Genomic DNA, 24,155 nt, shown 5'->3' with positions numbered 1-24,155 from the left:
CCTTTCACACTTAGCTCTTCTCTCCTTCATTTGTGTGTAGGAGAAATTGGCATAATTGTTGAGGTGGCAAGAGGCTGACACCCACTGGTCTATGTTTCTCATGTGTAAACATCCCTCTCAGGTGTGGCCTCTCTCCTGGCCACAATTTTTCATGCATCTGGTTAAAAGTCCACCATGAAGACCCACAACTACCCTCAGGTGCACTACAGGATCCAGATGAAAAGTATCAAGGAAACCACTTCAGCTTCAGGTCCAAGCTGTTCTCAAATTCATTTTTACTTATAAAGTCCATATTTTCATCCCCATCAAATTCCCATGTATAATTTTTAGTTGGTTCAGAACTTTGAGGAGAGGGAAGTGTGATTATTTGTGACTCTTACAAACTCCAAAACTTGGAGGCAATCAAGGGCTGGCTAAGGGTACCCTCCTTGCAGAACTAGGATGCATGACTCCCTGGGCTGCCTATGCACTTCACATGTTACTACTTTTCTTCCTTCAGTGCTACTGTGCGTGGTGAACAGAAGGCATCACAGAAGTCACAGAGGTGTTTGAGGAAACTTTTATTTTTTAAGGCTCAGCTCCAATGTTATCACCTCTGACAGACACAGAGACACAATTCCTAAGAGCACAGAGATACCCCACCAAGCATTTAAATCAGGCTCATGACTACAAATGCTCTATGGTATATCATGGTGCTCATTACATGTTGACTCCTTCCCCTTCAAAATGCATTTCTCCACTCCACAGATCTTGGGCTTGGTAATGAAATTGACTTTGGCCAACAGGACATGGGTAGCAGTAACAGTGTATGAGTCAAAGCCCAAGTCTTAAGAGGCATCTGTCCTGAAGATCAGGCCCATGGTGGCCTCCTGACACCTGAAGAATGAGAGACATGTGAGGCCAACCTAGACCAAATCTAACCTAGAGCAAAACCCAGCTTAGATCAGCCACCCCCCACCTGGCCTCTAGACATGAAAACAAAAAATTAATGTTCATTGTTATTGGCCATTGAGTTTTTGGTTTTGTTATGCAGCATGATTGTGATTATAGCTTATGGATACACTTGCTAAGATGATCAGAGAAGAGAAAAACTGATGATGCCTAGGTTGTCAAGGAAGACTTCAGAGAGAAATGACTGCAGTGAGCCCAAAAGGGTGGGTTGGACTCAGAGTTAGGGGTCTTAGAAGTGGACCTCTATGGGTCACACTGTGGATGTGTCAGTGGGACAGGCACAAACATGCATGCACTAAAGAGAACCACATACATTTTCACATGCCACTGTTGAGGACAGAGTGTGATCCAGAAGAAATCCCCTTCTACACATTCTAAATGTTGACCTCTCTTTAAGCCAAGACCAATTTTCCTCTATTTTTCCCCAATGAATTAATCTTCTGTATTATTATGATGTTAGGTTTATCTTGAGTGAAACGTGGATGTGAATTTTATCTATGGCTTAAGACGTAATTGCAGGATGGAAAATTCAACACCCAAGGAAAACGTTGCTATCAGCATCGCCATGCTGGGAGGTGAAGTGGTACCTACATGCAGGACACATGACACTTCCTCCAGCATCTTCTCCTCCTGTGAGTTTATCACCTCAGCCATTCAGATGAGTTATTTGCCCGGTTTAGGAAATCATTACAAATAGGCTAAGTGGGGCTTTTCTGTCACTAAGCTTTTACAGCACACTCACTCAGCCACGGGGCGAGAAGGAACACAGAGGATGTATTCCAGGCCAAACTTCCACCGAAGATTCCCCATGTGTTCAGTACAATATTACTGCCTCAGAGTGTTAAAAAGTGTCACTTAAAAAACAAACAAACAAACAAAAAAACCTGCTCACTAGTCAAATAAACATGGGCTACACTGGATTCAAGAAAGTCAAACAAGCATTCTTTTCCCGGGACTTCTTGGAATAGTTAACAAGCTAGGGTGCATTGTGAATCTTCAAAAGAGACTATTGGATGCAGCTTTCCAAACTATTTACTTAGGCCGGGCGCCGTGGCACACACCTGTAATCCCAGCACTTTGGGAGGCCAAGGCAGGTGGATCACCTGAGGTCAGGAGTTCGAGACCAGCCTGATCAACATGCAGAAACCCTATCTCTACTAAAAATACAAAATTAGCCAGGCATGGTGGCACATGTCTATAATCCCAGCAGCTACTCTGGAGGCTGGGGCAGGAGAATCGCTTGAATCTGGGAGGCGGAGGTTGTGGAGAGCCAAGATTGTGCCATTGCACTCCAGCCTGGGCAACAACAGCAAAACTCTGTCTCAACAACAACAACAACAACAACAAAAATTCAGAATTCCGCCCCCCTCCACCCCCATAATATGTTTTGGGGGGATATAAAGGCTCTACAGCTCACTAGCACACATTTTTGTGTTGAAAGTTATTCAGTAATTTCCCTGGATTCCATGGGAACCTGCTTTCACTGTTGGAGAGTTGTCACAGTGAGTTCATGTCCACCTGCTCACGGCTCCTCCCTCGCCCGGAGCTCTGCTACAAGACTGTTCTTTCTACCCATGACTGACTTTCAGGCATTCAAACGCAGGGGCTCTGCCCTCTCAAGTCAGGCTTCTACTATTTTAATTCCTAGTCTACAATTTAAGTACTGTCATTAGTGGAGTAAATGAGGGAAATGGAAAAGAAATGCATTCATTTGACTCCAACACATATTGATTTGTTTGATCTTTAGCAAGTTGCTTAACTTGTCTAAGCCTTAGTTTCTGTAAAGTGGGGACAAGAGGTAATGCATGTTATGGGTCTAGCTTAGAGGCTGGCACATGGAGGCTCTCATGAAATAGTAACTACTGTGGTTATCACTCTGGAATCTCTGCCTTCCAGTCCCAGTCCTTAACCCTCAATTTAGCCCACAGCGGTTTCCAAGAAGTATCCCCTCTTCTCAGGGCTGCAGATCCTTGCAAAATTCAATACACATCAACATTTACTAACACTGACTAGATGTCAGGCTCCATCTAAGACACTGGGAGCACAGCAACAAATAAGATAGGATAATTATACTCAAAGTCCTCACAGCCAGGTAGGGGACACAGCAAGGAACCTTCAGCTCAAAGTTCTTGGGAAAACTAGTGTCTCAGGTTAAGAGAAGCAGAGGGTCTGTCTGAGCTTGCCTGAACCATTGAAGAACACAGACACTTGTGCAGACAGGGCTTCAGCCACCAGAAGATGCTTTTGGTATCCCTCTGCAGCCATGTTTTGTCTGGAAGTAATGTACCTCAAACACCCACCACCATTCCCAGCATACTGTGTACTGTGTCCCTGGAGGCTGGGTACAGAATCAGAAATCTGCACTTCAACCACTTCAAGAAGGGACGTAGAAGCCAAGGCCTGGGTATGGAGATCCTCTCATTTCTTCCTCCAGCCATTGTCCCTGGATGAAAAAGAATAAAATTTTGAAAGCACAACGTCTTGTTCAAGAGCAAGAGGACACCTTCCTGCTGGATGGAAACGTTGCCCCTTACACATAAATGAGCAACATTTGTTTTACCCAGATTGTACTTACTTGACTCTAAAGGTCTGCCTCCCTAAACCATAATCACCATATTTTTTTAAAGTCCTGTTTCTTCCTTGACCTGGCCCCAAAGATGGAGGTCAACATGGCCTTCTCCATTCGGCAGGTTATTTTTCAGAGGACATTGAGAGTCTGCTCCCAATCGCTCATCTTCCCCAGGGAATTCAAGTCACACAACAGAAACAGAGTTCAGTGTTCGATATCGGAAAAAGCCTTGCCAATGTCAAGGGTGCGAAAAACATTGATGTGCACCCAGCTGAGGTCATTTATTTATTCAATAAATGTTTGTGGAGTGTCTACTGGGTGTCTGGCACTGGGCTGGGTACTAGGGATACAATGACAACAGCAACACAACAATAGCAACAACAATAGAAGGCACCAACTCTGATTGAATGCTCAGCACCTGCCTGGCGCTCATTTAATCCTTTAATATTTACAACAACCCTGTGAGATAGACACTATTATTTTGCACTTTTTATGCATGAAGAAACTGAGGCATAGCAAGTGGCCAGCTGTCATCATAATATCTGGTGGCAAAAAAAAAAAAAAAAAAGATTTGCTGCCCCCAACCGTGGAGCCCTCCATCACCTACTGTTAGAAATGGGATCTTGTTGGAGATGCAGATCAACCCCAGACCTACTGAATCAGAATCACTGCAAGATTCCCAAGTGACTGTGTGGACGTAGTGAAATTTGGAGAAGCACCTTCAAAGGAAGGTTAGGACACATAGACCAGCTCTCACACAGCTGGTAAGTGGCAGAGCAAGGACTGGGGCCTGGCTGTCTCACTTCACCACGACACTTTGCCATCTCTCCACAGTGACTGAGACAGATGTTGCCCTCGAGTTGCCCACAGGCCAGTAAGAGAGACAGACAAGTAAATGGGCTGTGACAGGAGAGTGGGGTAAATGCCGCCGAGTGGGTGCTATGGGGGGTTTGTAGCAGCGTGGCATTTCATAGAGAGTGCTGGAAACGCGTGTCCTATCCAACTTATCCAACAAGACCCCATTTCTAACAGTCAGTGATGGAGGACTCCAGGGCAGCAGGAGGAAAACCTTTATTGCTACTAGACATTGTGATGAGGACAGCTGGCCACTCCCTTTCTGATGCAGAGCCCAGTTAACCTCTTAGTTAATGATGTCACAGCTGCTGTCACACCTACCGAATCTCCTAGGATACTAAGCATGATGTTAGATTACTAACCTAGCTGACCTCAGACAGGGCTTACTATAAGCCAGCCACTATTCTAAGTGTTTCACAGACATTTAGCCCTCACAAGGACCCAAGGAGGAAGTTTCGGTAGTCATCAGCTCCATTTTGCAGATGAAGAAACTGAGGCCCAGAGGTTGTAACTTAGTGACTTGCCCAAGGACATACCACCACTAGGTGGCAGAATGGGGCTCTGAACTTCTGCCAGTCTTTGAACGTGACTGCCCAAGGCCCTTCTGCCAACTTGCCTCCTGGCTCTTACTTAACCCTCCACATTCCTAATAAAGGGGCCCAGGGTCAGAGAAGTTAAGTCATCTGTGCAAGGTCACACAGCTAATGAGGGGCAGAGCCAGGATGCAGACAGAGATGGGCCTGAGCCCAGGCTCCTTCTTTTTAATGGCTCTACTGAAAAGCAAGAGTTTGAGTTTCTGCTCAGATCCCCAAGTGGTTGGTTCTCCAGCTGTAACAAGACTTAGAACCTTTTTGTGGCTACCAAAAAGAAAAAATAAAAGAAAAGAGAATGGAGCCACTGAGGACTGGGCCATAATTTAGGCTCCAAGCTCCCAAATGGAAGCGTGCTCTTTTCACCCTGGAGCTCTTCCATTTCTGATGCCTTCACAGGATTTTGTGGTCTCTGATCAAAATGTGTCCATCTGCCTTCATCCTTCCTAGGCAGAAGGAACAAGGAATCATTCTAGAAATATCACCCTGCTGCAGACTTTGGAGGAAACTGAGTCCCCATTAAGGCCATGACTGCCAGAGACTCAGGGGGCTGGGACAGGGTTCGGGGAAAACGGGCTGTGGATGCTAAGGCAGCCCATCTAGCCCCACCCTGCTCGCCTAGGGCCCTGCAGAGCTTCCTGACCTGGCAGCCCCACAGGATCTGCTCCCTTCAGCCTGTTAGAATAACAGTCCTCCTCCTCCTCCTTTCAGCCAACTCTCTGCCTGAGAGCCAACCACTTCGATTCACCACCGAGTCTCTTGCTGTCAGCACTCCTGTCAGAGCACTGATTGCTAATAAAAGCAGTACAATTGTTGATTGAGAATAAGAAATAAAAATAAAGCACTCGAGCTGACCAGCCACTGTGCCAGGCCCTGTTTCAAGCTTGTCGGTCTTAAAGCCAGGGAAACAGGAAAATTGTTGCCAGCTTAGACCAGCTCCCACGCGGCCCAACCCAGCTCCTCGAACCAGCATCCATCACCTCCTTTCAAAGTGTTTCTCCCTCCTGTACCACCCCATGTTCTTGCCTGGGGATACCTGAACACACCCCTATCTCAGTGTGTCCTCGGCAGGTTATACCCGTCACCATCACCCACCACCGTGGGGACACATGCTCATTTATCTATAGTGAGATATTGCAGGGCCAGAGGTGGGGCAGGGGAGTCCAGGACCATAGGTGTGAGAAATATAGAAACACTGGGTGGTAGTGGTTCAGAGATGGGGGAGGGTAGAAAATACAGCAACATAGGGCATAGTAGTGTCCAGTCCTGGTTCAAGCCTCAGGGTTGTCCCAGGAACAGTGGGCAAGGTTTGCTGATATCCAAGCAGGCATCCCCCATCAGCAGGGAGGTCAGTCCATACGCAGCAGGTGCCTGGTACAGTTCAGGGTTAGGGTCTGAGGCAAGGCCCAGCCTGAGTCCCCTCAGGCTCTGGGGAACTGGAAAAATCCCTGGGAATTTATTTCAAGAGGGCTGAAAGCTAAAGGTCAGTTGTACATTGTGGTGGTGGTGTCAGGGACCTTGGGGTCTTGAGAGGAAATAAGCTGTGACTCTGGTAACATTTCAAGGGCTCTGTGTCAGCTCTGGGTCCCTGAGTCACACTGGAAGGTGATCTGAGAGTGATAAGAGTTATCATTACTCCCCACCCCTAACCCCTCACACCTGGGAGTGAAGAGGAGCTGAGGCTTCTTAAATAGTTCTTGCATTCAGCTCCGGCTGGCCTGGGATCTTTGGGAGAGATGGGACTGCACATTTAGGTTGGCTCAGCTGTAAGGAGGGCGAGAGGGCAGAGGCAGAGACATAGAGGGATGAGGGGAAAGACCCTTCCTATGTCATTCCTTCCTATCCAACTTGTAGGACACATATTATTTCCTCATGGTTTTGTGATCTCCCATTCGGGCAAAAATGGTGTCACAAATGTTTTCCAGATCTTTCCTTCGGAGTTTTTATTATATACCTGGTGATATATAATATTCAAAGCTATTAAAAATAGGAGCTTTTGAACAAAGTCCTGGGATTTTTCTCTAACTGGACCAATTTGGGTCACATGGACATCCCTGAGAACTGTGGCTGGAAGAATGTGATGTGCAGGTGCGAGAGATCATGTCATTAGTGTTCAGCCAATCAGGGCCCACCCCTGAGCTGGAAGTGGTTAAATCCAACCTACATGGACAAATGGGAGATTTGGGATCCCTTTGTAAAGAAGGAAGGGGGAAATAGATGCTACGGAGGCAGGCAGCCATGGACTACTAAAGCTGCCAGAGATTGAGGACCTGCTATGTGTCAAGGACTGTGTGCTTTATACAAACTCTCTCATTGAGTTATTAGATTTTAAGTGGACTTTAGAGATGTTTTGGCCCAGTGATTCTCACCAAGTTAGTATTCCACTTTGGGGGAGATACAAGAATCTCTGGGGGGGAAGTGTGAGATTTCCACATCTAACCAAAAGGGCAGTGGGTTTTTGAAGACTGGGAAACACTGCCCAATTACTTCATGAGTAACCTTCCAAAACTCTGACACAGCAGTCTAGCATAGCGTTAAAGTGTTTAAGTCTCTGAGGTTAGGCAGACTTGAGTTTGAAGAATCCTACTTGTGTTACTTACCAGCTTTCTGCCCTTGGACTCTAGTTTACCAGCCTCGGGCTTCTCATCTGTAGAACAGAAATGATAGCAGAACTCTCAGAAGCTTTCTGTAACCATTGAATGAGATCAGGAGCAAAGTGTACTCAGCACATGTCTTGAACAAAGGAGGTTCCCAGCAATTGGTAGCCTCTGGCACCATGTAAGTGTGGAGAACTGGCATCTCATGTGCCACTGAGAACATAGCGTGGGAAACGACAACCCAGCCCGGTACCCTCCTTTTGTAGATAAGAAAACTGAAGCCCAAATTGGAGAATATTGTGCCTAGGGCTCCACAATGAGAGGGTAGTTGATGCAGAAAAAGAGCTTGTTCCAATTCAAGGGAAGGCATGACTTTGGTTCAGGGCCTCCTATCAGGCTGCATCTTGTCCTTCGATCCCACCTGCTCCTGTTCTCCCCACCACAGAATCCAGCACATGTCTGGCACAAACAGAAGTCCACAGCCTTCTGTTGTATCTGCATGGCTGGAGGCAGGGAAGTGAGCTTGTGTCTTACCAAAGAACTTTCCAGGAAATGGACTTCAAAGAATTCAGCATCAACATCTGACCACCTTCTGTCCATGCTCCTCAGCTAGGTTCTGTTCCCAATTATCATTATTGATCTGGGAGGGAGGAAAACTGCTGAAGTATCACTCAGCTTCTTAAAGCAGCTGCTGCTGCAGCAACAGCAGATAAGGACTGGTTCTCTCTGTGCTGGCTAACTGGCTTCAATTGGGTGATCTCGTTACTAGGATATGGGGCTCCCTTAATGGACATCCCTCTGTGGGTATCTTTCTGATGGTGCTATCAGACACATGGCAAGTACACCTTTGAAGGCCTCTGCATCTGCCATTGCCTCTCCACACAAATACACATACGCAACACAAAGCATACAGACACACAAATACACAGACACATATGCCCCACAGCATCCTTGCATGTTTCCTTTCAAGGAGATTTACATAGCCTAATAGGTAGACAATGACTCCCTGCTGTACCCCCACCAGGTCTAGATGGTGCTCAGTTAACACAAGTCCCTGCCAAGCTGATCTTACAGACACCTCTGTGCTCTACTTCAGATCCTCCTGGCCTTGTCTGTCTCCAATCATGGCCTCTGCTGCTGTGACCAGGTAGGCATAGGCTTTGGCCAGCTTTATGCAGGTACACATTAACAGTTCCTGGCTCAAGCCCCACTGTGCACCTCTTGGCTATCTCCCTTGAGCATCTCTCTGATGCCTTGGTGTGTGATACCATGGGAAACTTTCCCAGCACCCCACACATGCACAACCAGGAGGTGCAGGGGAATCGATATCCTTGAGGCAATGCTGTGACCCATGGGTGACAGCAATCAGTAGATAAATGTCCCTCTTCTGCCTCTAAGTGTGTTGGCTGAGACACATTTCAGAGGACTTTTCAGATGGTCTTGTGGGACTGAGCGACCAGTTGCTTATGACCGTAGCCAGGTTAATGCATCTTTGCACTGGCTTGCTCTCCTGCCTGGCTCCACTCACTTGTCCTTCACTTCTGCTCCCTGGGATCATAGTCCCAAAAAAGTGCTTGTATATAAGCCTTTGTCTCAGGCTCTGCTTTCAAGGGTGCCAGCCTAAGATGGTTGTTTCCCACAGTGGCCTGGAACTCAGCCCCTCAGGATGGGATCTTAGGGCTTGATCACTCGCCAGTCAATGGCAATAAGGACCCTAGCATCAGTGGGAAGTAGAGGGGCACTGACCCCCTGACACCCAGTGGCATTCTGATAACTAAGACTTCCACCTGAGGCTGACGGAGATGAAGAGCTAGTTGGAAGATGAGGTGTGGGTTACGGTGGTTACGGTAATTGAATGTGCAGAGACAATAATAATTACACAGATTAGAGTGGGGTGGCCTTTTGTTAACTGCACTAAACACCTTGAAATGAGAGAACAAAAGGCACAAGATCTCCAACTGTATATTCAGGCTATGCTGTGAAAACCAGAAGGCCTTTATGGAAGCTTTGAAGTGACTTTGATTTCCTGTAGCCACGAGAGAGACTGGGCCAAAACCTGGCCAGGATCTCATTGAAAGGGTGACAAGTGTTACAAAGGAAATAGAATGTACAGCTTCAACAGGTCTTCTGCATCAAAATCAAGGCCTGACGGAAAAGGCGTGAAATCTTGCAATGTGGGGTGGGAGCTTTTGAATGGAAAAATGTGGAACTCTTAAACCTCCAGATTTGCCTTAACTCTCTAGGCTGGCAGAGGTCTCCCTCTTCCCTTGTCTCAGGAGAACAGTTTCTCCAGTCTGGAGGTCCTGCAATAGCCTCCCCTGAGGCAGGTGCTTGCAAAACACGGCTTGTCCTTCTAAATATCTGTCCCTTCCACCCCTCATTAGCTTCAGACCAATAACGAGGGTCAGGTCTCAGCACAGCCTCTGTAAGTGCAGACCCTGCTCCTGGAGAAAATATCAAGGGGCCGGGCACGGTGGCTCACACCTGTAATCCCAGCACTTTAGGAGGCCAAGGCAGGTGGATCACCTGAGGTCAGGAGTTCGAGACCAGCCTGGCCAACATGGTGAAACCCCGTCTCTACTAAAAATACAAAAATTAGCTGGGCATGCTGGCATACACCTGTAGTCCCAACTACTCGGGAGGCTGAAGCAGGAGAATCACTTGAACCTGGGAGGCAGAGGTTGCAGTGAGCCAAGATTGCGCCATTGCACTCCAGCCTGAGTGACGAGAGCAAAAAACTCCATCTCAAAAAAAAAAAAGAAAGAAAGAAAGAAAAAAAGAAAAGAAAATATCAGGGCCCAGATTACATGTATAAGCAGGAATTTGGGGGACATGTGTGGAATTGGATCTCAAAGGTATTAGACTGTAGGGGGTATTAGAATATAAGGTGGAATAGCAGAGAATTTGTTGACATGGGGGAACTTAGCTATAACTTGGAGTTCAATATTCTGAAAGGACTGGTGGGGCCCCTCCTAACAACCTACTGGAATGACTACTTGGAGCTTGGACATCACCATAGCCTGTAATAAATGAGACAAAAATTCTGGGATTGCCTTGGCATAGTATCAAGGAAGGGGTCAGAAGGCTCAGGGACATTTTTCCTCTATAGCCTATAAACTGTCATTACTGTAATAAGGTTGAAGTGGAAGCCCTTAAATTTATACAAATGAAGCCATACTTGGTTATCTCTCTATCTATCTCGCCCATAAAAAAACCTTGATATATAACTCCAGTATCCCAATACAGTAGTAAATCAGGTGCTCTTCTGCACCCTTGGAGGAATTGCAGAGATCAATGCCACCACTAAATGTAAAGACGTCCTCCTCTGCAATTCTACTTTCTCAAGAAAATGGAACATGGCAGATCAACGTGAACAGCCTTATACTTAACAAGCTGGGAGTCCCAATCCCAGCTGCCATGCAGTATCTTTACTGAGCAGATCAATATATTATCTAGTATTTGTATGTGATTATTAATTTGTCAAATACATTATTCTGGATATTTATCAGTTAGGATGATCAAAAGCAGTTTATCTTTACATGGGAAGGACAACAGCATGCCTTTGCTTGTGCTGGGACCATGCTGACCCTCCAGTTGTCTGTCACAGGGTAGTCCACAGACGAGATTTCATTTATCTCAACATCCCACAGAACCCCACTCAGCTTTACACAGAGCAACTTAAGAGTGCCTTACCCCAAGCCTATGCCATGCACTTTTTGCCTCCCATCCTGAGGGTCTCTGTTGATGCTGCAGTGTGGGCTACTGTGGAAATGCACTCAGTACCTAGGCAGGTGTAACCTAGAAGTGTGGCAGAGTTAATAATGTCCCGTGAGGCCAACTTTTGAGCAACGAATAACAAGAAGATAATGTATAAATACTTCCCTCTTTCTATCTCTAGTCAGATGGTCTTAATCACATTTCACATGGCTTGGTGATGGTCTTGGGGGATCAACCAACTAGTCAACCATAGTAGTGGTCAGCCTAATAACGTATCTTTATATTGACTCTCTTTTCCCTGCCGCCTTTCCCCTATCTTTTTCTTCTCTGGCATCATATCCCTCACTAAAATACTCATATACGTATGCCATGTCTCAAGCTCTGCTTTTGGGAAAACCCAGACTGGGACAGACTTCCCTGGAACCGAGAATGAGAAGGGAGACAGTCTTCTCTGTTCCTTGACCTTGGTTCTCTTATTTTGGGATGAAAGCAAGGGAATCCTGAAGTTAGGAGATCCAGTGCCATGAAAGGATTCAAAAAGTGACCAGCTCACTTTGTCAGAGAGAAAGGATGTAAAGCTACCTCTCTTTAGGAGGGAGGAAGCAATGTTTACTTTGAAGGCTCTGTGAGAGGCAGGGCTAGTTACAAATGAAAAGGAGTAGACTCCTTGGGAGGTTGATACACAGATTTGTTTGATCTACAAATGATCATCTCTATCGTATAATTTTTAGGGAGCAGAAAGCTCCCTTTCCATAAAATATTTTCTCTTCAGGTGCTTGAAATACCCACTTAGTAGTTTTCTTTCTTGTATTAAGCATTGCCACTTTTAAAATGCACACCCTCAGAAAGCAGACATCACTAGCTAAAATGCCTGATCAGGCCAGGCAAGTAACTCAAATGAAGAGTACTGGGTTGCAGGGAGGCATGCATGTCCAGCTAAAAGGGGCAGCAGATCACCAACTGCAGCTGATGCTGCCATATAGAAATATGAACCCGGTGTTTCCTGCTCCTCTGATTTTTTTAAAGAAGCTGGAAATTCAGATATTAATATGAAACCTTCTAAATTTTTAGGGTTGGCAGCTAATTAAAAAGTTTTGAGAACAACATGAAGGCAAAGAAAAAGTGTCCACGGGCCTGGTAGAAAAACCCTGTATTTTGAAAATTTGATCTCGGAAATTCCCAACCTCTCTTTACTTCCTCAACATCCAGTCAGTCTTGTCAAATTCTGCATTGTTCATTCAGAGGCATTGACAAAGTACCTACTATGAATCAGAAACAAAAATCAGGCACTAACTAGCTCTCTGCTTCTGGTGCACAGAGTAGCAGGCAGACAAGTAAAGAAACAGTTACAAAACAGTGTGATGAAAGCGACACTATAAAAAACACAGGTGCTGTTGGAGCCCAAAGGAGAGGAAGCCACGCCAGCCTAGGAAATCAGGGAAGGCTTCCTGGTGTAGATGACAAGACACGAGATGTAACAGATGAATAGAATGTGACTTAGGCAGGTGCAGCAGATGGAGAGGAGTTGTTCCTAATTGGCTTCTTCTTCCTTCCCACTTTCTCAACCTTAATTCAGACCCTCATCACATGGCACCAGTTATCAAAACACCCTTTTCATTGGTTTCCTTGATTCCAGTCATTGTCCACACTGTTGCAAAACTCACCTCTCTAAGACAAAATTATGTCCTCTCACTCCCATATGTAAATTTCCTTTAGGGTGACCCCATTGAGGACAGGAGAAGTTTCCCAGTTTCATGATCAACATCTCATCCATCAAAACTTTTTGAGAATGCAACTTCAACATAAACATGTCTGCTTATTTATTTATTTATAAATTAGATATCTGTAATGTGCTAAGTATCGTGGAAATTTTGCACAAAAAATAGAAAATTTTAAGGTTGAAGATACATACGGTTGAAAATTATAAAACATTTATATTTATATATATATAATTTTCAACCATTAAATAAAATAATGAGAGCTATGTACTTGCTCATCATAAATGCTTTGATACTTTTAAAAATCTTAGCTTAACACTTTTTGATATAATCATTTGAAGGTCAAGTTGAAAGTATGTTTATTTAGTACATGGTTTTCATGGCTTAGGCTGAAAGGCATGCAAAAGACATGGAGATCACAGTGGGAGACATACTTACTGGCTGCACTTTGTACATGTTAGACCCATTTTCAATCCCACCTAGCAATTATACAGACAATGTGAACATTTGCTTACTAGATCTCCGTATTCTACGTATCAATTGTTCATTTCTGCAAATGAATTGGAAGATGCAGCATTTCTACATTTTGAACAAATGTGTACAAAGTCCTCCAGGTTTTTTTATGTAGGAGATTTTTTAACACTTTAGGAAATTTTGTTTCCAAGTTTTTATAGAACACAGATATAACAATTTTTATAAGTGACACCCTGACAAAATTGTAGGCAATAGGATCATGTAATGGTGGAAACACTTCAAACATCCATTTTAAAATGTTCTTCCTTTTGTGCACACAAACCTGTTTCAAAAAACAGTTCCTTTCTCACTCATTGTTAAAAAAATATCGCCTTTACCTTGAAAGGGCAGATTACAGATGTTTACTTTTTCAAAAATATCTAATAGCAACAGCTACCTGTCATCACTGGAAAGGTCAGCAAATTTGGAAAACTTGTCTTTTTGTAAAAGAAAATTATATCTCTCATCTTTAAGTTCAATGAATTAGCCAGAAGCCCTCTGGATAGCACAAGATCAAGCACATAAGCTTGGTGATCAAGATCTTTCTTGCCTTCCAAATCATCTTTTGCTGAATGTATCCAGAACCCATTTTTATTTGCTTAAATGAATGAAGCAAACTTCACCAATCCACTGAGCTCCTGGAGCATTTCTTCCCACACCTCTATCAGAGTATTTGTCAGCTTGCACTGTGATCTTTTGTTTGTTTGCAGGTACGAGTCCCCTAGGCAGGTGTGGGTGCATACCTTGAATGTCCAGCCTTCTTCCACATCTCTCAGCTACCAGTGCCCAGCACTGTGACCCAGAGCAGGTGCCGGGAAACACTTGCTGAGTACATATACAGATGAATGAGTTTCCCCAGGATGAGACAGACACATTCGGGTGCCTTCTTTGGTAGTGATCCATTCTCTATATGCTGATGTTCATAGCCAGAGCCATGAAAGTAGTATTTCTGAAAAGAAAATCCAGGTTGGAATTCTTAAAATAATTTCTAAAAAGACCTTTACTTGTTGAAAGCATAATCCATTAATAATGTGTTTTACACTAAAGAGATAATGGGAACCTCCCACAGGGGGATTAAAGCATGACTAGAATTTAGGGTCAATACTCCTCCAAAATTGCTTCATCCCTCTGAGATGCAAACAGCAGGAAACACACCAGCCCTCCCCAGGCTGTCAGGAGGAGCACCAGACAGAGGGGAGGACTTAAGCCAGAGAAGAGGTAACATCCAGGAAAGTCCACTAACCATCTTCTTTATGATGGCCCCGCAGGACACTCCAGCTGGTCTCCCTTTGCTCTGACCAGCAACCAGGAATTTTCCAGTCTCTGGCGATGCACAGTGATGCCTTCATTGGTAAAAGCAGGGGTTGTGGGGGTGGGGGTGGGGATGGAGCTGGCTCTAGAATTTGGGGTTGTGCCTCTGCAGAACATAGCCGATACACCAGCCCCAGACACAGCTAAGTCCCCAACTCTCTCCCAATGACTGAAGGAGGCTCTGTCATTCCTGATTCATGGAGTCACTGAGTCTTTGGGTTGGAAAGACCTTAAAGGCCATCTTATGCTTGAGCACCTTTTGTGACAGGAGATTTACTACCTCCGGAGGCAGGCCAGTCCATCTTGGAGAACTCTGGCAGTTGGAACACTCTCCCCTACGCTGAGCCCCAGCTGAGCTCTGCTTTTCATCGGGGTCACCCCTTTAATCAGAGCACATCAACGGTGGCTTTGGGGAGCAGTCCCCCCAGGTGCAGAAAATAGAGGGAATGTTGTCTGTAGAGAATGTGAAAACAATAATAAAACAGACTAAAAGCCAGTCTGCTTTTTATTATTACCATCATTCTCTGGCAGCTCTAAACAATGTTAGTGATAAAATACTCCTCTTTAACAAAAGCTTTTGTTGGTCAAGTACTAAGTAATTGTTATGGTTACTGTTGCGTTTTAATAATAATAATAGATGTAATAAGCTTCCATTTGGTACATTTTTATTACTTATCCTTTAATGACATTGTATTCTACATGGGCACTAATTTGGAGAAGTCCCAGTTATACAACTGGCCCCAACACATGCAAACTCAGCTATAAATGCTCATTTCAAGAGTAAATTCTTAAGATTTGAATCTCTTCCAGTTTGTTTCAAGCACAGTTCATGTCTCCGCCTCCTGTGGTACTTACATATCCCTGATTTTAAATGGCAAATTTGAAATAAGTATCATAATGGTGAAGACAAAAAAAAAAACAAAAATGGAAAATGAGTTACTTCAATTCTGACATCCTATGTGAGCCCTTGAAATTTTTATTTTTATTTTTAATTTAAAACAGTGAAACAGTGAGAACTGCATTGTACAATTATTTTTTGTTCAGTAAGTGTGATTTTTAGTTTATCTGTATTGAATTTGAATAATATCTTTAAAACTGAAATTCATCATTCTTTTTGAAGGGCTAATTGTTTTTTAACTGAAGAGTTAATCAGGAAAATAAAACTGTAATGTTATTATTTATTACTGCAACAGAATGCAGATATGTTTTCCCTTTTTTCAAAAGCTATACTAACATAATAAAAATATTAATCCATTACTTTTTTCTCGTTTATTCTAAAATATTTGTTGTATTTTTTACTGGTATGATTATATATGTTAAGTTTAACAAAAGAAAATATTCACTGCCTGCTTTTCCTTTGTGGCCATTGGCATTTGTTTCATTTTACGTTTATTACTGAGAAGAGCCTTGTTGGACAGAGGAAGGGGTTGTTAAGAGTGATCCTCTCTAGATGTCAAATACACCAGGCGCTCCATCAATTCTAATCGCTTTCTCTGGGCACAGTCCCACTGTTTGAAAATCCCCATCACGTCCCCGCTAGACTTTTCTAGGTTGATCATCCCGGTCCTCCCAAACATTTCTAATAAAAATGGTTTTGAGTCTTTCTGCCACCCTCACTGTAATGGCTATCATTTATCAAACACTTACCGAGTGCCACATAATGTACATATTCTCATCTGATCTACAACCCTCTGAAGCAGACTTTGTTCTTCCCATTTTATGGCTGGGAATACCGAGGCTTAAAGGGATTAATTAACTTCCCCAAATCCTATAGCTGGTGTGCAACAGAGCTGAGATGGAAAGTTAGGTGTGTGTGACAGCAAAACCCTGTGCAACCCTGCCCCCACTCTCCACTCCCCAATACCCTCACCATGTGCACTGGGCTTGTCTGTCTTGCTCTTCCTTTGGTGGCTTCCAAGACTAAATACCACACACCCTCCACAAGCACAAAGGCTCAGCTTGGAGAGAGTTACCTCCTTCATTCCAGAAGCTGTACTTATATTAATGCTTCCTCTGAGCTCACTGGTTTCATGGGCAGCCACAGCAGATAGAATGGATCCCAAGAGGAGGTTGACTTGAGCCACAGGGGTTGAGCATATGATATTTGGGACCCATCAGGTCTGAAAGGAAGGTGGGGGGTGGGGAGAGCAAACACTAAGATGGAAGAGGGGTTCCTCTAGCCTATCCCAGTGAAAGGTCAAAAATTCCCAAGCCTCAGGGACAGTGTCATGCACAAGCTCCCACTTGTAGAAATGTTCAGGGTCTCAGGAACCCTGGTCCAGGAAGAGGAATCGGGGGCAGAGCAGAGGTGACCAGCAAAGCAGGAGCAGAGCCCCGCCTTGGTAGGCAAGTCTGTGTGAATCAAGGGAGGATGGCCTGGGAAAAGGCTGGGTGACCCAGGAGGGATAGACTATCCCTGCTGGTCTGAGAACAGTGGTTGGGCTTTCACCACTGGGCCAGAGGACTAGGCTGAAGGATTCCAGATGCCCATGCCAGCCCCTTCTATCCAGCCCCTTGCAGAACGCTGGAGGAGATTCACCTGATGTGCCACCGCCCTGTGGGCCCTGTGGCTTCCTTAAAACCTCACGTCTATATGAAAACAGCAGAAAGCATCTTCCCAAGGCCACTTGCTAGAGAGCAGAGAGGTCTGGACAGCCTGCTAGGCATTTTCTGCTCCCATTATCCCTGTATGAGGTGGGCAGACTGGGATGAGCAGATCCTTTCTGCTCGTCAGCTGGTGTGCAACAGAGCTGAGATGGAAAGTTAGGTATGTGTGACAGCAAAACCCTGTGGATGGACTCAAGTTTTGAATCAGCTTATTCTCTCATCCTGGGCTTGTGCTGACCTCCAATCCTACCTCTGCCTTTCAACTCTGAGCCACTGCACCCTAATCGTGAGCATCTGGGCTCAGAACAGGCCTGACATGAATCCTTGTTCAAGTTCACTTCATTCAGCCCAGCCATGGATCCAGGTAGTTGGGACTTTTAGGGTCCCACATAAGTGATGTGCATGTACTCAGTCAATGGGGCCCTGGGAATCAGCTGGATTTTCCAGCTTCAGGCAACACCAAAATGTGGACTGATGTTGTCTCTTCAGAGAAGAACTTCATCCACTGGGGCCATACCCCAGGGAAAGGAACTAGCAGAACCAGGTAGGGGATAGGATCTCTGATGACCAGCTGGTGAATCAAAGGCATGTGGGAGCTCCAGCCCTTAAAGAGGATTCTAATGTTGGCCAAGTCTCCAGACAGAAGTCAATCCTATAACATATTCCAGTAAGTGGAGATGAGGGGGTAGTTTGTGGGTAGGGAACAATGAGGATTTGTGAACAGCCAGGCCCTGCCTCCACACCCATTGGAGCCAGGCTTAGGGCCATGAGACTAGACTAGATTCACACTAGTGGAGATGGCCTTCTAACATGCAGACTTGGGCAGGGTCTGGAGGGGCTGAACCTAGGGGTATGCATCCTTGGGGATTCTGGTTGATCAAGATGAAGAAGGCATTGAGAGGTTTGAGCACTCCCAAACACTATTCAGCTTAAGAAATTGCATCTCGGATAGGTGTGGTGGCTCACACCTGTAATTCCAGTATTTTGGGAAGCTGAGGTGGAAAGATTGCTTGAGTCCAGAAGTTCAAGGCCAGCCCTGGTGATAGTGAGACTCTGTCACTATCAAAAAAAAAAAAAAAAAAGAAGAAGAAGAAGAAAAGAAATTGCATCTTGTCATCTATGGAGTCTAGCATAATGAATAAGCCAAGCATGGACTTTCCAGGCCTGACATTGCATCTTGCTGGCAACGTCCCTCCCATCTCCTTTAGATTAAATGTGGGGAAATGAGAGTATAATGATAAACACTGATTAGCTGTAGCAGTGGCAGGAGAGATACGTTTCTCTTGCTGTATTACTCTTCCTCCCTCCCTTCCCCCCTCCTCTCTCTCTCTCTTTTTCTCCTTCTCTCTCTCTCTGTCTCTCTCCCTCTCTGAAGAAGCACTGCTCTTTGTCCTAACCTATGGAATGGTGGGTTAATTGGCTTATAGAGCTGCTGAATATGGAACAGAGCCCTAATGGAGATTTAATCAAAGGAGACAGTTATGTCGAGTGAGGTGTAAAAGCCATTGAAGATGAATGGAGACGGGTACAATTTTCCCCCCAGAGTTATTCAGAGCAATTTTAATAAAGTGCAAGTTTAACTATGGAATGGATTGTGTGACCAAATGTCATTTTGCTGCAGGGCACAGCAGGGCAGGCGAGGGAAGGAGAACTTTGAAAGTTGTTTGAAAAAGGTGGAGCCTTTCTGTGCCTCACACAATGGGCATGGGGTCAAAGTTCAATGCTCCCCTCCCCCCCTCAAGTCTACCTTTTGCCCAGTGGTCCAACTATGTGACTATTTTCAATGATGCTTCGTGCAGCCTCTGTAGCTTGTGGCCAGTGATCTTCGTGGTTAGACCTGAAGACTCTCCACGCCTAGGTCATAGCTATGCTTTGGACCCAACCATTTACTAGGATCTCTGTGTCTTCCCCTGACAACCTCACAATTGTCCTACAGTTCTCAGTTTAGCTGTCACTCTGTTTGGGAAGACTTCCTTGAACCACTCTTTTCGTTTCTGTAATGACCTCTATGCCATGCGATTCCATAATTGTCTTTTTTGTATGTGCCTACCATAACTGCTAGACCGTGGCTTCCCTGAAGTGCACATGTGTGTGTGTAAATACACGTATATGTATACATACTTCCCCCTCCCCGCTACACATTTATGACATCTGTTTACTGGGATTATCTTAGACAAGCTATTGTACAAATTGCTTCTTTACTCAGCAATGTGGTGTGGACATCTTTCCATATTAATGCATGTTGCTTTGTAACAAGCTCTTTAACAGCTGTACTGTATTGCTTTGTATGGATATAACATAAATTATCTAACAAATCCTATACATTTTTCTGCTATCAGAAACATTACTGAAGGAGCATTCTTTTGCATATATATTTTTGAAAATTTATTTGATTAACTCCTTGATAAATTCCTAGAAGAAAAATCGTCGAGGTTAAAATTTTGATACATATTTTCAAGCTGCCCTCCAAAAAAGGAAAAATGTGTGCTAATGTACCCTTTCATGAATGCTGTCTGAGAGCGTCTGTTTCCCTATACCCTTTCTATCCATTGCTAATCATGTTCATTTTTGCCAGTCTGATGGGCAAGACCTGATGTTTCATTCTTGTTAGCTCTGACAATTTAATAATCCAAGAAAGGCCCCGTCTCAGGAAATGATATAACTACATGTCTTGGCAGGGCCGTGAGATTCCAAAAGCCCGTGTTTGGGGAAGAAGAGCTTACTGAGACTCTTCTTACAGAAATCATCTAGGACAAGACAGCTGGCTCCCTGGAGGAAGAGGCTGGCAGCCCAAACCATTAAATCCAAGAGCTGGAGTCAAGTGGAGTCTGATTCATTTAATATTACATTCTAGGGGTCTGGGTGGGCTTTCTAGATGACTGCACTTTTTGGCATCTGATAAGTATCTGAGTCATAGATTTGAAAGGGGACTCTACGTTAGTGGGAGGGCTAGCAGAAGCAACATGCAGGTCAGGGAGATGGTATATCCTGTATATACAATGCAAGGTATATAAGAAAGAGACGCAAGGGGCTTGAACAATGGGGCTGGCTTCTAGGACTAGACAACAAGCCCTGGGGCAAAATTAGGAACAACGGAGCCGAACCGAGGGCAGTTAGACTCAAGATGCAAGCTACTGAGGTGGCAGCCTGATGCCTCCCTGGGTACCCAGGGGCTAAACACCCCGTGCACTGGGCACACCGGATGTAAGGGCAACTGATTATTTGAAGACCTGACTGACTAGTGGACAAGGAACTCCTGATGGCCTTTAAGGCTGGGCTGGGCCCTCACTGGCTCAAGGACTGGGCAGGTGACACAGTAGGAGCAGGCACGGACTCTACTCTTGACAACTGGGTCTACCAAGTAGGAAGAAAGCATCTTCTGCCAGAAAACATCCAGATGATTCCTTCCAACCAAGTCCTTTTCTAGTCTTGAGGTGGGAGTGAGAGTGGGCACAGCAATGCTCAAAGGAATGACGTTGAGCTAATGCTATTTCTACACTGATTGGCATGAAGTCCAGGCCCTGTTTCCCACGTTACCAATGACCAAAGGAGACCTCAGTGAAATCCAAGAACAATGACTGACTCAGGGTAGAGCAGTGTTTGGCCCCCATGAGGCCCAAGCCAGCCCAGGGGTTCTGACAAAGCAGGCTGATGCTTGGGGCTAGATCCTGAAGGTGACTCCAAAACCACACTCATGAATCAAATCAAATAAAGCCCAAACAGTCCTTACATTTAAGGGGTAAATGTGGTTTTGGATCTTGAAGTTAAAAAACATGTGAGGAGAACAAGCACACTGGCTCACGCCTGTAATCCTAGCACTTTGGGAAGCCGAAGTGGGTGGATCACCTGAGGTGAGGAGTTCGAGATCAGCCTGGGCAATAGACCCCATCTCTACTAAAAATACAAAAATTAGCTAGGTGTAGTGGTGCGCACCTGTAGTCCCAGCTATTCGGGAGGCTGAAGCAGGAGAATCTCTTGAACCCCAAAGGCAAGGTTTACAGTGAGCCGAGATGGCGCCACTGCACTTTGGCCTGGGGGACACAGTGAGACCCTGTCTCAAAAAACAAAACAAAAAAAATGTGAGGAGCTGAGCAAACAAAGATGCAGAGCAAAAGGTAAGAAACAGTGAGTTGATGCCAGCAGGTTAAGAACTTCTGCTGTCAACAAGGCCAGGATGCCCAGAGTACCCTGTTAAAGGTCCCGTGGGTGTGAGAGTGTGGGCTGGCCTCATTTAAAGGCTCAGACTCAGGCAGACGTTTGCTGCCATTTTTATCCTCAGTTGCTAGGGCTGTGAGTTGGCGGTCAGCTCTTGGCGTAACAGGAGAAGATGATGTGTAAGTTCACTGGCTATAGCATCACTTGCAGTGTTATCAGCTCTCCCCTTTGCTGCAGGTGTCAGAGCGACCATGGGTCTGTTGGGATGAAAATGTTTTCATCTGCCTTGGGAAAGGGCAGTGAAGATGCTCCCCAGAGAAATTTCCATCCTACTGCCTTATGTGCAGAAATGGACAGAGTAGTCACAGTATTGTCAGACGCTGGAATCTCAAAGACCTGCCTCCCAAAGGGTGGCTGACCTAGCTGGAGAGCAAGGCCTGGGGCATTTGAATGGAAGAAACAGAGTCACCCTCCACTCCAGAAAACCCACCTCACTCTCCCACACACATACCTAGAATCACGTTCCATGCTAATTGACTAGGGGCTGTCCCATGGATTCTAAATCTTGCCCTTGCCTCCAAGGGCTCCTTTATTTCATGTCCAAGTAGGTATTAAATCCAGGTCACTCACCAGATTTTCTTTCCGCCCAACAAACCAGGCTTAAGCATCATAGCCACAGTCACACAGCTCTTCACCACCCCTGTCTAAACACTGGCTACTAAAAAGCTCAGAGGCCCCATAGCACAATGGCTAAGAACATGAGCTTTCAGCTGAGCTACTTGGGTTCAAATCCTGGCTCTGCTGCTAGGAAGCTATACGGCCATGAATAAGCCACTTAACCTCCTTCTGTGTTCCTCTGGGCTCAGTTCCATAATCAGTAATATGTGGATAAGAGTACCAGTATTTCATAGGCTTGTGAGGATTAAGTAAGTTAGAATATTTAAAGCCCTTAAATAGTATCTCACACACAGTAAGTGCCATTTAACTGTTAACATTTGCTATTATTGTTCCCCCACATCACCTGGCCAATTATTATGACCCAGATTGTGTAAGTAGAAAAATCAGGAGACAGGAAAGCTATATCTTACTTATTTACTTTGACAAAAATAATTTACTCATTTTAATATACAACAGGGTTAATAACTGTGACTTGCTGAGTGCCTACTATGTGCCTAGCACTATATATTCCTGTGATCCTTATAGCAACCACGTGAAATCAGTGTTAGTATTGCCACTTTACAGATGCAGAAACTGAGACTCAGAGAGGTTAACTCCCCATCCTGAAGCCACATAGCTAGGAAACTGAAAAACTCAGATTTCAACCCATGTCTTGCTGACTGCAAACTTGCACACACTGTTGTTCTTTCAGATAATAGTTCAAAAGTGAAATAACAAGAGTCCTAGAAAAAGGCTGACTCCAGTCTGGGATTGTCTGGGCATTGTAGCAGCTTCCATTCTTTGTTGGTAATTGTCTGTTCCCTAGCTTCCCTGTAAGCCGCCCTACTTCCTGCTCCTTTGATGTTGGGCTGAGCCACGTGACTTGCTTTACCCAGTGGTGTCCCACTGGGGGGACTCACTCCACATCTGAGCAGAGCCTTTCAATGTGCTTTCTGGTTGAGCTCTTTCTCCCTTGAGCTTCTGCCCTCTGCCACAAGAACAGCATGCTGCATATGTGGGCTGCCCCTTCAGCTGGGGTCCTGGAATAAGAGAAGACCCATGGCGCTGAGCCAGGCCCAGCAGATCCCAGAAGAACCAAGGACAGCTCCTGCTGACCAGCAGCTCTCACATAATGGGAGCAGGAAATAAAGGCTCACTGTTGTAAGGCATTGAGATTTGGCAGGAGTGGGTGGAGGTTGTTGCCACAGGAAACGCTGGCTAATGCAGACATGGTCCCAGAGGCAGGAGATAGACCAGGCCTTCTCCACTCTGATGGAACAGAAGCAGGAAAGGATAATATGAGCTTGCTGCATTGCAAAATAGTAATGCATTTGGCTGTAAAGGTGGGCTTTCTACTGCCCAATGCATTTTTATACATAATTGATGATCAATATATATTCTCTAAATTGAAATCAGAATAATGAAGCCACAGAGGACTCAGGAGTGAAAGGAGGGAGAAAGTGGCCAAGGCCTTTTGAGTTTTTCTTCCCTGTTGGGTGGTTCCAGCAGATGCAGAGAACAAGCTGAAGTCAAAAGTGTAGTAGAATGAATCTGTAGACAGGGATTTCCTGAAGGGAGAAAAGAGGGAGAAGCCACCAGCACCCATGCAGTCCTATAGATGTGGCTCCCGTGGTGTTCTGAAAGGTCATAGGGTAAATGGGACCTTGCCAAGTGATAGATAAGTGTGAAGCTCCCAGTTACCCAGCAAGAGCAGAAGCCAAACGCAGGTCCCCTGAAGTCTGGCTTGGGACCCCTTTCAACAAGACAAAGTGACCAGCAAATACAGCATTTGACTAAAACTTGGACATTTAGCAGGGGAAGGGGTGGCACAAATCAGCCTTATGGAGACCTCTGTGTGCACTGGGTGCTGGAGTGATTCCTTTTACACTGTATTGTGCACACGGTGCTCAGCAGA

At 45.1% G+C, this 24,155-nt stretch overlaps 1 long non-coding RNA gene across 1 annotated transcript in view; it reads right to left on the bottom strand.

Moving 5' to 3' along the window:
• Positions 1–543: 543 nt before the first annotated feature.
• LOC107976154 (uncharacterized) overlaps positions 544–24,155 on the bottom strand; it is a 105,678-nt gene continuing 82,066 nt past the window's right edge. Inside the window, exons 3-7 of the long non-coding RNA XR_008547100.2 lie at positions 14,254–14,459; positions 11,256–11,360; positions 8,097–8,202; positions 7,566–7,612; positions 544–3,394 (exon numbers count right to left, since the gene is read on the bottom strand). This is a non-coding gene — a long non-coding RNA (uncharacterized LOC107976154). The remainder of the gene's footprint in view (positions 3,395–7,565; positions 7,613–8,096; positions 8,203–11,255; positions 11,361–14,253; positions 14,460–24,155) is intronic.

Source organism: Pan troglodytes, chromosome 1, assembly GCF_028858775.2.
Source record: "Pan troglodytes isolate AG18354 chromosome 1, NHGRI_mPanTro3-v2.0_pri, whole genome shotgun sequence".
Classification (NCBI taxonomy): Eukaryota; Metazoa; Chordata; class Mammalia; order Primates; family Hominidae; genus Pan; species Pan troglodytes.
This window is presented reverse-complemented; position numbering and strand designations above follow the sequence as displayed.